Below are 10,000 nucleotides of genomic sequence, written 5' to 3'. Positions count from 1 at the left end.
AGATACTTAGGAAAGAACTTTAGGATATTAGGCTTGAACTCTAGGTGTTTAAGTACTTAGGATATAGGAATCTTAGGACGCGCGGTGAGACTGTGAGTTTATCGCTTTCGATTAAGTTTCCTATACTTGTTCTCTGTTTAGCTTTAGTTCTTTTAGTTCAAGCACCAGGTAAGGGTGCGAGTAGATAAGTGTACCTCAGTAACCGGGTAGTGTACACTTACTCGGTAAGTTACTTCGTCCTGGTTCCCGCTAAAGACTTAATAAAGACTATGACTAAAGAGGAGAAAGACTCGGATGTCTGTTCAAGCAAAGCAGTTAAGATGTGGCATTTACATCCGAACATGCGGTCAACCCGAAGAGGATAGACTACTTCACTCACAACCTGGATTCAATCACCACGATCCCCGATTCGAGTAAGTGGCATACGTCTCCTGGTAAGCTGCTTTATCTCGATGCGAAAAGATTACGACAGCGATGAGAAGGAAAAGAGAACTAGGACATCCATTGATGCAAGGAAATGAAGCAGCGGGCGAACAGATGCCGTTAGTTAATCCTTGGAGTAAGTTGAACCTATTTGAACATCTTGTAAGTCCTTTGCCTCATTTGAACTATTATTCGTCTCCGAATCCCATTCGCTTGATATTCCTATTTCATTAAAATCGTATCTTATGACCCTTGGTTATTCCTGAGAACAACCAACACTCATTATGCCTTTGCTTACCCTTTTGTTGTACCCAACTCGAATTCTTGGAAACCCTAAATTGTTAGGAGTATTGGAATCATTGTCATTGTTCTAACCTTATACCGCTCTCCTTTGGAATCCTTATTAGAATCCCATGAGCAGTGTAAACCCCTTGCTTGTCAGATAACGTAGGAGTTGGTGTCTATCGGTCGAGTACTAAGAGAGAGGGAGGAGTAGACTGAGTTGGCATCAATTGATGGAGATGTCAAGAGACTAAAACCGTTAGGAGAAAATCCAAAGGACGGATTTTGATCACCGAATGCCCCTAATGTAAGGATAGGACTCTGTGCTGATGACTCCTGGTAAGAAACCTATCCTTGACTAAAACAATGAAGGATCAGGAAGTAGCAGAACTCGTAACTAGAAGATAGAACAGCCAAAAGGATGAGGCTGACAAGTGTGCACGGAAAGACAAGTTCTAAATCTTGGTTTCCCTTAGGAAAAGCAAAGGCTGTGCAGCAACGAAGTCTTCAAGGAAGACTTGTCGCTAACTAAGACAAGAAAGTACAAAATTAGATTAAAGCCAACTACCCTATGAAGATTCAAGATTGTTAACTACAAACAAGATTCGACCAATTAAGCAATTAGGAAGGGCATGCGCGAATCTTCTAGGTGAGAAACCATGGATTGTCTCAAAGATGCTGACTTTGGTAAACGACCTTGACCCACGTCATGTTTTTGAAAAAGATACTATCGATTGCGTTAGTTGTAAAGTCACAATGGACTCTACAATTCAACCAACTAGGAAAGTCAAAATCGAGAACTCGTGCTACGGACTTACAAAGGCCTCAAGACACACACTAAGGATGGACCGAGTTTTCCACAAACCATGGTTATCGTTCGAGTAATCAAAGGGCCCCTTACGAAGTTTTGTAAAGAGAAATAAATGCCGAAACCTATGGTGCAAGCCTACTCCAGTCTTTAGCCCTTTTGTCTACCTTACTAAAGATCCATGAATCCGTATAGAATGCATGAGATATCCTTTAGTCTAAAAAGAACGAAAGAAGACGATTAGAGCCTAAGGGACATTTCTTATCGTAGGTTCTATGCATCCATTCTAGGATCGTACATTCAAGGGAAGTGTAAGGAACGCTTTGGTATCAAGACCTCAATAACTTTAAAGATCAAACAAGGAAGTAAGACAACTCGCAAACAAGAGTCAGTAACCGACTGCACTTCAAGAAGGAGGGAAGTGTGCTAAGTGCTTTCACCACTAAAAACATCACCAAAAAGGCACAACAAGCCAAATTTCAGAGATGACATGAAGTCTTGCTAAGAATCTCATCTACCAAGGAAGAGATGAAATTCAATAAGGCGAGAGAGTCAACCCGAAGTTCCTTGATCCTTAAGAAACTTTGGAAAAGATCGGAAGTTAAGACCTGAAGATTGGCTTTGCTAACAGACTAGGTCAAGACCCTTGAGTATTTTGGGGGAATATGCTCGGAATCCATCACGTGGACTCCTTCAAAAGTGGTGAAGATGGTTAAGACTTTAGCTCGGGAAGAGAAGATAGACGAAAATCCTATAAGGCAAGCGGTACCGAAACTAAAGAAGAAGGGTCATCAGTTCGTCATTTGGCCATAATCGAAGCTTAAAACTGGAATAATCGCTCGGAATTAATAATCCTTAACCCTATTCTAGCCAAAACCTCATTCTTGATTCCCTATTTCAGATGATTCCATACAGAGTGGCAACCTTATTTCCTAATTGCAACTTTGAAAACTTGGATCCAACTCCTATTTAACCTTGTCCTATGAAGAAAAATCCGCGGGAATCCCGGACATGAAGATAAGAGAACTCGCAAGAAGACCGTGAAGATGGTCAAAGCCCTTTGGTCCACCAACCATGAGACCGAAGAAGCAACTTGGGAACGAGAAAGTGCAATAAGGGAGCGCTACCCCAACCTGTTCACTCATGGTACCCTAGTTTAAACCTTAGATTATGTGGTTAAGAATAAATCTCGTTACGTCCAAGCTTCGAGGACGAAGCTTCTAGTTAGGGGGGAGGGTGTAACACCCCGTGTTACGATCTGCAAACCCATAATTAATTATGTAATTAATTCCGCCAAGAAGAGTTAAAAGAATTTATTTCCCCATAATTGGTTAATATGACCCACAGTGGATCATGGACCCTTGCCCAAATCCTGAACCCAAATATATATATATGTATATACATATATTCCATACTTGGCCTAGAACCCCTTTCTAGCCCAATCCATAATAATCATGTTACTATTATTAGTATAAGGAGTATATATACATATTATATATATATATATATATATATATATATATATATATATATATATACACACACACACTAGTTACTCTAGGCAAATACGTAGTATATAATATGTATACGCACGCAAAGCTTCAAGAACCAAAACCCACCCACACCGTCTCCTAGTTCTCACCCTCTCTCTCATGTTCTGCACTTCCAATCGAATAGCAGCAACACACCAAGAGGATGGCAGCATCGGGAGTTGCGTTCCTTCCTCGATCCCCACCTCCTCCGGTAAAGAACTGCGGAAACACGACGTCGGCGGCATCGACCTCTCCATCCGGCGACAGCTAGGGTGAGACGGCGGAACTCCGGCAGCGGGTGGCCTCCAGTACTCCGACGGGCAGAAGGGCGATGGTCAGAACTCCCTTGAACATTGACAGTAGCGGCATGGCGGAGGTGGTAAGTTCCCACGATTGGTTCATCGTTCTGGAAAGGTTTAATAGAATAATAACTGGATTTAAGTTAACAAGAAATTGCTTACCCTAGTTGGCAAGGTGTGGGGTTAATATTAGGTGCGGTTAGGGTTCGAATCTAGAAAAGAAGAGATATAGGTTAGTTTTGTTAAATTGTTAACCCTTTTACTAAGCAAGGGCTAGTTAATGCTAATTATTCATGCTTAAGGTTATCCAAGAGATGTTTAGCTTAGTTGGGTAGGACGCTCTTAAAGTTGGTAGAAATCTAGGTAAAACCCCTTAGGGTTTAGATACTTTATTGGCTCGATTATTTAGTGAAAGTCTGTATTGCTTCACAGGTCCCATTGGCGTTGTTTTGGATGCTAAGCGAATGAGGAAACCCATGTCTTACAAAGCCTATTTTCCTTGCTATATCTTATTCATTGGCTCCTTTGATAATCGTATGTGTGATTCGGTGATTGAGTTTTGATAGAGCCCTTGCCTAGGATTTATATTATGTTTATTTGATAATCTTGATGTTCTTGATATTGTGATTGATTAAATGTATGATCTTGTATTTTAATTATGTCTAGAGCTTGTCCCTAGGGTTTGAATCATGAATCTCGTTGTTGTGATGTTCTTGGTATATTTGGTGGATTTATGCATGATCGGGTGTTGAGTCTAGCCTAGGGATTATCTTTAGGGCTTTGCATATAAATTTATTGATGTTCTTGTGGTTCCGGATGCTCCTGAACCGTTATATGATTAATGTTGAGTCGTGACATGTTTAGGAATCGTGTTAGGATGTATTTGGAATGATTCTTGATTTAATTCCGTTAATTGATCCGTGGTGTTGTCGTTATGTGTTTGAATGTGTCTGGACATGGTTTCGGGTTCCACGAGAGATCCCGGGACTGAAAAGTTGTCTGTGTATCAGTGGGGGTAAGTGGGGGGGGGGGGGGAGCGAACGCCCGCTGCCTGAGAATACTGTTCCAGCGGGCAGCCGGCAGGCAGACCATTGCCCGCCGGGCACCCATTGGAATGGAAGTCCGTAGCCAGCGGGTTGTCCTCCACCCGCCGCCCACCCGCTGGAAAATTGTCGTGGGTCGTGATGTTTTTCCCCGTTTGTTGTTTCCCCGTGTCCCGTTGTACCCCGTTTGTCATGTATGAGTCTCGTTTGGTGTTTTGAGTACCGTTCTAGGAATTTATGTGTAGCACGTATCGTTATTGTTATGTCTTGATTGCTATTGATTGATTACATGTTGATTGATTGAATGATGATGGGTAATCGTGGTCATTGCGCAATGGCCGGTGTGACTGATGATGATGATGATGATGATGAGATTGTGATTGGTGGAAATGAATTATTGGCGGTTAGCACTACAAGCAAGGTTGAAAAAATCGCTAGGCGCCTGGGGATCGCCTTGGGCGCCTAGAGCGCCTAGAGCGATTAGTCGGCGCCTAGAGCGCCTAGGCGGGCGCCTCGGGTGCCTAGGTGGCCGACCGCCTAAAACGCCTAAGCACCGATTAATCGGCGCCTAAGCCCGATTTTTGCAACACTGACTACGAGTGCCCGGTCATTATACTAAAGGTACAGGCCTAGCGGTTACTGTGCTAAAGGCACAAACCCACCTTTGACTAGGTTGCCGTTGAGCATGGGTCAAGTTATAAGTGTTGCGGTGTCAAGTCAGGGCTATATGCGCTGACCCCTTGATATTGGTACGGATCATGCGAATGGCACTGCGGCGCTATCTTGATATGTTGGTGGTTGAAAGGTGGTTTGTCGGTGGGGGCATGAAGTTGCCCGGAAGAATAAGGGAGGCGATATAAGGTTGGCCTGGAGGTATAGGTTGGAACTGATATAAGGACGGAAGGGAGCTATAAGGTTGGAACTTGATATAAGGTTGGAAGATGGATTGTGTGTTTGATGATTACTTGCTAATTGATTGTCTCGAATTCCCGTCATTGCCTCTATCTGTCATTTATGTGCTTACTTGTCTATTATGCCTTGCCTTGTGTTCTTAGGATGCACGCTAGTCTTTATGATTGTTCTATATTGTCAAGTCTATTATCGTGTCTTGAGTCTTGATCTTGGATTTAAATTAGAGTCTCGTAGGTTATATATGTATTCCGGTTTCAAAATGATTTTCTTATATCTACCTATATTGTACTTAACGCGTTGGAGTGGGTTACCAGCATTATTCGCTGACGGTTGTTATACCGTATGTTTTTCAGGTACAAATCAGTAGCTTCAGAGTGCGCTAGATGGACACGAGGACCTAGCTTAGATAGTTTAGTATTGGTTAGATGGCCTGTGAGCCTTGGATTGTATCATGGATAATGATTATAGTTTGTGCTTGTTTAGTTAGTGTAGCATGTGCATCTAGGTTCTCAAACCTAGATGTGGCATAGCACACCGATACTTATGTTATTAGTTCCGCTTTGTTTGGATGATTAATGATAGATTTGTCTTTATTTCATAGGCTTTAAATATTTTAAAATTTAGGGGTGTCACTGCCGCCACCGGCGGGTGGTCCTCCACCCGCCGCCCACCCGTTGTAAACTTGTGGTGCGTCGTGGTGTTTTTCCCCGTTTGTTGTTTCTTCGTGTTCCGATGTGTCCCGTCGTACCCCGTTTGACGTGTATGAGTCTCGTTTGATGTTTTGAATATCGTTCTTGGAATTTATCAAGATTGTGAAAAACGTTAGGCGCCTAGCGCCTACGTGCCGATTTTTTTTTATATATATATATTTTTTTTATTTTTTTATTTTTTAAAAATTAAAAAAAATTAATTAAAAATTGTGAAATTCACTAATAAAAAATATGGTTCCTCTAGTTTTTTCTTAGAAATTATTTACAGAAATTGTTGTAAAATCGTTTTGAATATTGTTGAAAGCATCTAAATATATAACAAATTAAAATTAAGAGCAAAGAAGCATTTTTTGGAGAAATTAGAGGGCCAATCTCGAAAAAATACGCGATTTGAAAAAAAAAAAAAAAAATTGTCCAAAACGGACAACCGAGTCAAAAATTATGCATTCCCGAACTTTTAACACTTTACAACGCAAAAAAAAAAAATTAAATTAAATTAAATTAAATTAAATCCCCGAACCGGCCAGCTAGCCGCAGAGGAAGCCAATTTCGGCCTTCCTCGTGGCGGTCGGCAGCCGCCTAGCGCCTAGGCGTAATTTTTGCAACCATGGAATTTATGTGTAGCATGTGTTGTTGTTGTTATGTCTTGTTGTTATTGATTGATTGAATGATGATGACTATCGTGGTCATTGCGCAATGATCGGTGTGACAGATCATAATGATGATGAGATTGTGATTGAGGAAAATGAATTGTTGGCGGTTGGCACAACGAGTACCCGGTCATTGTACTAACGGTACAGGCCTAGTGGTCACTGTGCTAAAGGCACAAACCCACTTTCGATTTGCTTGTCGTTGAGCATGGGTTAGGTTATAAGTGTTGCGGTACCATGTCGAGGCTATATGCGCTGACCCCTTGGTATTGGTACTAGAGGTACGGATCATGCGAATGGCAGTGCAGCGCTATCTTGATATGTTGGTGGTTTTGTTGGTGGTCTATCGGTGGGGGCATGTAGTTGCCCGGAGGAATAAGGGAGGCGATATAAGGGTGGCTTGGAGGTATAGGTTGGAACTGATATAAGGACGGAGGGGAGCCACAAGGTTGGAACTTGGTATAAGGTTGGAAGATGGATTGTGTGCCTTGATGATTACTTGTTAATTGATTGTCTTTGAATGCTTTTGTTGTCTCTATCTGCTATTATATGCCTACCTGTCCATTTTGTCTTGTAACGTATTCCTAGGGCACCTGCTAGTCCTTATGATTGTTCTATATTGTCGAGTCTGTTGTTTTATCTTGAGTCTTGATCTTGGATTTAAATTAGTGTCTCGTAAGTATATATGTATTCCAGTTTCAAAATGATTTCTTATATCTACCTATATTGTACTTAACGCGTTGGAGTGGGTTACCAGCATTATTCGCTGACGGTTGTTACACGGAATGTTTTTCAGGATTAGTTGAGTAGTTACGGAGCGCGCTAGTCGGATTCGTGGACTTAGTTTAGATAGTTCTAGTTTGATGAGATGGTCTGCGTGCCTTGATTTGTATTTGGATATTAATTACGCTTTGTTAGTTAGTTTAGCCTGTGCATCTGGGTTCTCCAGCTCAGGTGTGGCATAGCACCCCGACTATCATGTTTAGTTTATGCTCTGTTTGGGAATTAATGTTAGACTTGCCTTTATTCCATAAGCTTTAAAAGTGTAAAAATTTAGGAGTGTTACAATAGCAGTCGGCGCGTCCCCGGGCGGACTCTCAGAAGTGATGCGATCGGGCGACCAGTTACGGTGGTCGACGTGTCCCTGGCTGAACACCCCCACAGGGTTTGGTTGGGCGACCAGGCCACATGGGCGGTGCGTCCTCGACCGCGTGCCTTTCCGGGATCCAGCTGGGCGACCAGGCTTTGCGGATAGGGTGTCATTGACTAGGGGCAAGCACCCAGGAAGGCGCCCCCGCACAGTCGGAAACATTCCTGACCGGGTGCACACCCAGAGACGCGTATCAGCGGATCATGCGGAAGCAATCTTTGCTCGTTAGGCAATTTCCTTAGTTAATTCAGACGGTAAAGGAAGTTAGTTAGCGGTTGCATCAGCTCTTACGTCAGCCCTACCTCTTTGACTCGGCTGAGACGCCAGCCCTACTTACCATGTATAAACCCCACATCTATGTATAAATATCCCCCTAGGATCATCATGTTAGGGATCGGCATTTTAGGGCAAAAACCCTAGAGAAATAAGACTACATTATTCTCTTTCTCATTGAGATCTCGGTCCTTATTTTCATCACCTCCAAAAATAACAATTATCTGGTAGTGTTGAGTTCAGGTGCGGTTGCGCCTTCCCGTGCGGTCAGTGCGGCTGCACTAATAGTTAGCAAATATACACCATCAATGTTAGGAAATGCACAACACAAAACGCACAAATTAGTTACTATCACCAAAAACACACCATTAGGTATGAATAAAAGCACCACACAGTGTTTGGAAATGTACCATTAGGGGTGGGGAGTTATATGGTGCATTTTTTTGAGTGTGTTGTGCATTTTTTGGTGTATTTTTGCATTTCATTGTTGTTCATTTTTCTAACACTATCGGTGCCTTTTGTTAACACTCTTGGTGCATTTTTCAAGCGGTCGCACGGGAAGGTGCGGCCGCATTTGAACAAACTTATATATATATATATACTAGTTTTTTACGCGCATTGCGCGATTGGTATAATACCCAATGTTTTTTTTTAAATAAATATTTTAAAGTATATCATGGCAAGATTATATTGGAATTGTTCATGCATAGATAATTGAATGTTAAATTTGCGTATTTAAATAGGTAATTCTAAGTTTACAAATGCAAGATAATATAGTCAAGATTGATTATAATTGTCAATAAAATAATTGTATAGGTATGGTTGAAACAAATACGTGACATATAAGGGAGAGCAAATAAAAATTAGGGTATAAAATATTAAATATATACTAATATTGAAGAGCTAACTGCTGATTGCCAAACAAGGACATTGCGAGGTAGTTTCCTACTTCAATTTGTTGTGTGATTTGAATACTCTTTTTGTCAATAAAACCCCCAAGTAGTTAATATGATTGGCTTATATATATATATATATATATATATATATATATATATATATATATATATATATATATATATATTAAAACAATTATTATTATTATTATTATTATTATTATTATTATTATTATTATTATTAAATATATGTATCCCCTTAGGTCATTTTACATGTTAATCTAAACAGCTAATTTTTTCAAATATCTTTTTGCCAACCGTTGATATAATTCGCTGGTCAAATCTGCTAATATAATTCGTTAACGCTAATCGCTAACTGCTAATTGTCAAACAAGGACATTGTGAGATAATTCTCACTTCAATTTGTCGTGTGATTTGAATACCTCTTTGTCAACAAATTCCTCAAGTAAATAATATGATTGACTTTATTAATTATAATTTTTTTAATTTTTTCATGATATTAATAAAATATTTGGTAAATAAATATATAACATTATTTTGTATTATAACTTTGATATTTAGTGTAAAAAATAGTGCACAAAAAAGATAATAGACAATGTAGTGAATATAACCAATTGATGAATTTGAATGTAAAAAAATTTTACATTGGAGAAATATAAAGACAATATTACTTATAAAATTATTTATCTTAATTATTTTATTGATAATGAATAAAATTTTTTTTAATAAAGACATTGTAGGGACAATGTAGCGAATATAATCAATTGATGAATTTAAATGTAAAGAATTTTTATATTGAAGAAAAATAAAGACAATATAACTAATGAAATTATTTATCTTATTTAATTTATTGATAATGAATAATTTTTTTTTTGAATAAAGACATTGTAGACACATAATTCTAAATTAAAGAAATACAAATGTATTATTTTTTGTTGTAGCTACAAAATTATTATTTTAATTTAATAAGAGTAAAATAAAGTAGAGTAAATACCCAAAATGGT

Source organism: Ipomoea nil, unplaced genomic scaffold (assembly GCF_001879475.1).
Source record: "Ipomoea nil cultivar Tokyo-kokei standard unplaced genomic scaffold, Asagao_1.1 scaffold2754, whole genome shotgun sequence".
Classification (NCBI taxonomy): Eukaryota; Viridiplantae; Streptophyta; class Magnoliopsida; order Solanales; family Convolvulaceae; genus Ipomoea; species Ipomoea nil.
This window is presented reverse-complemented; position numbering follows the sequence as displayed.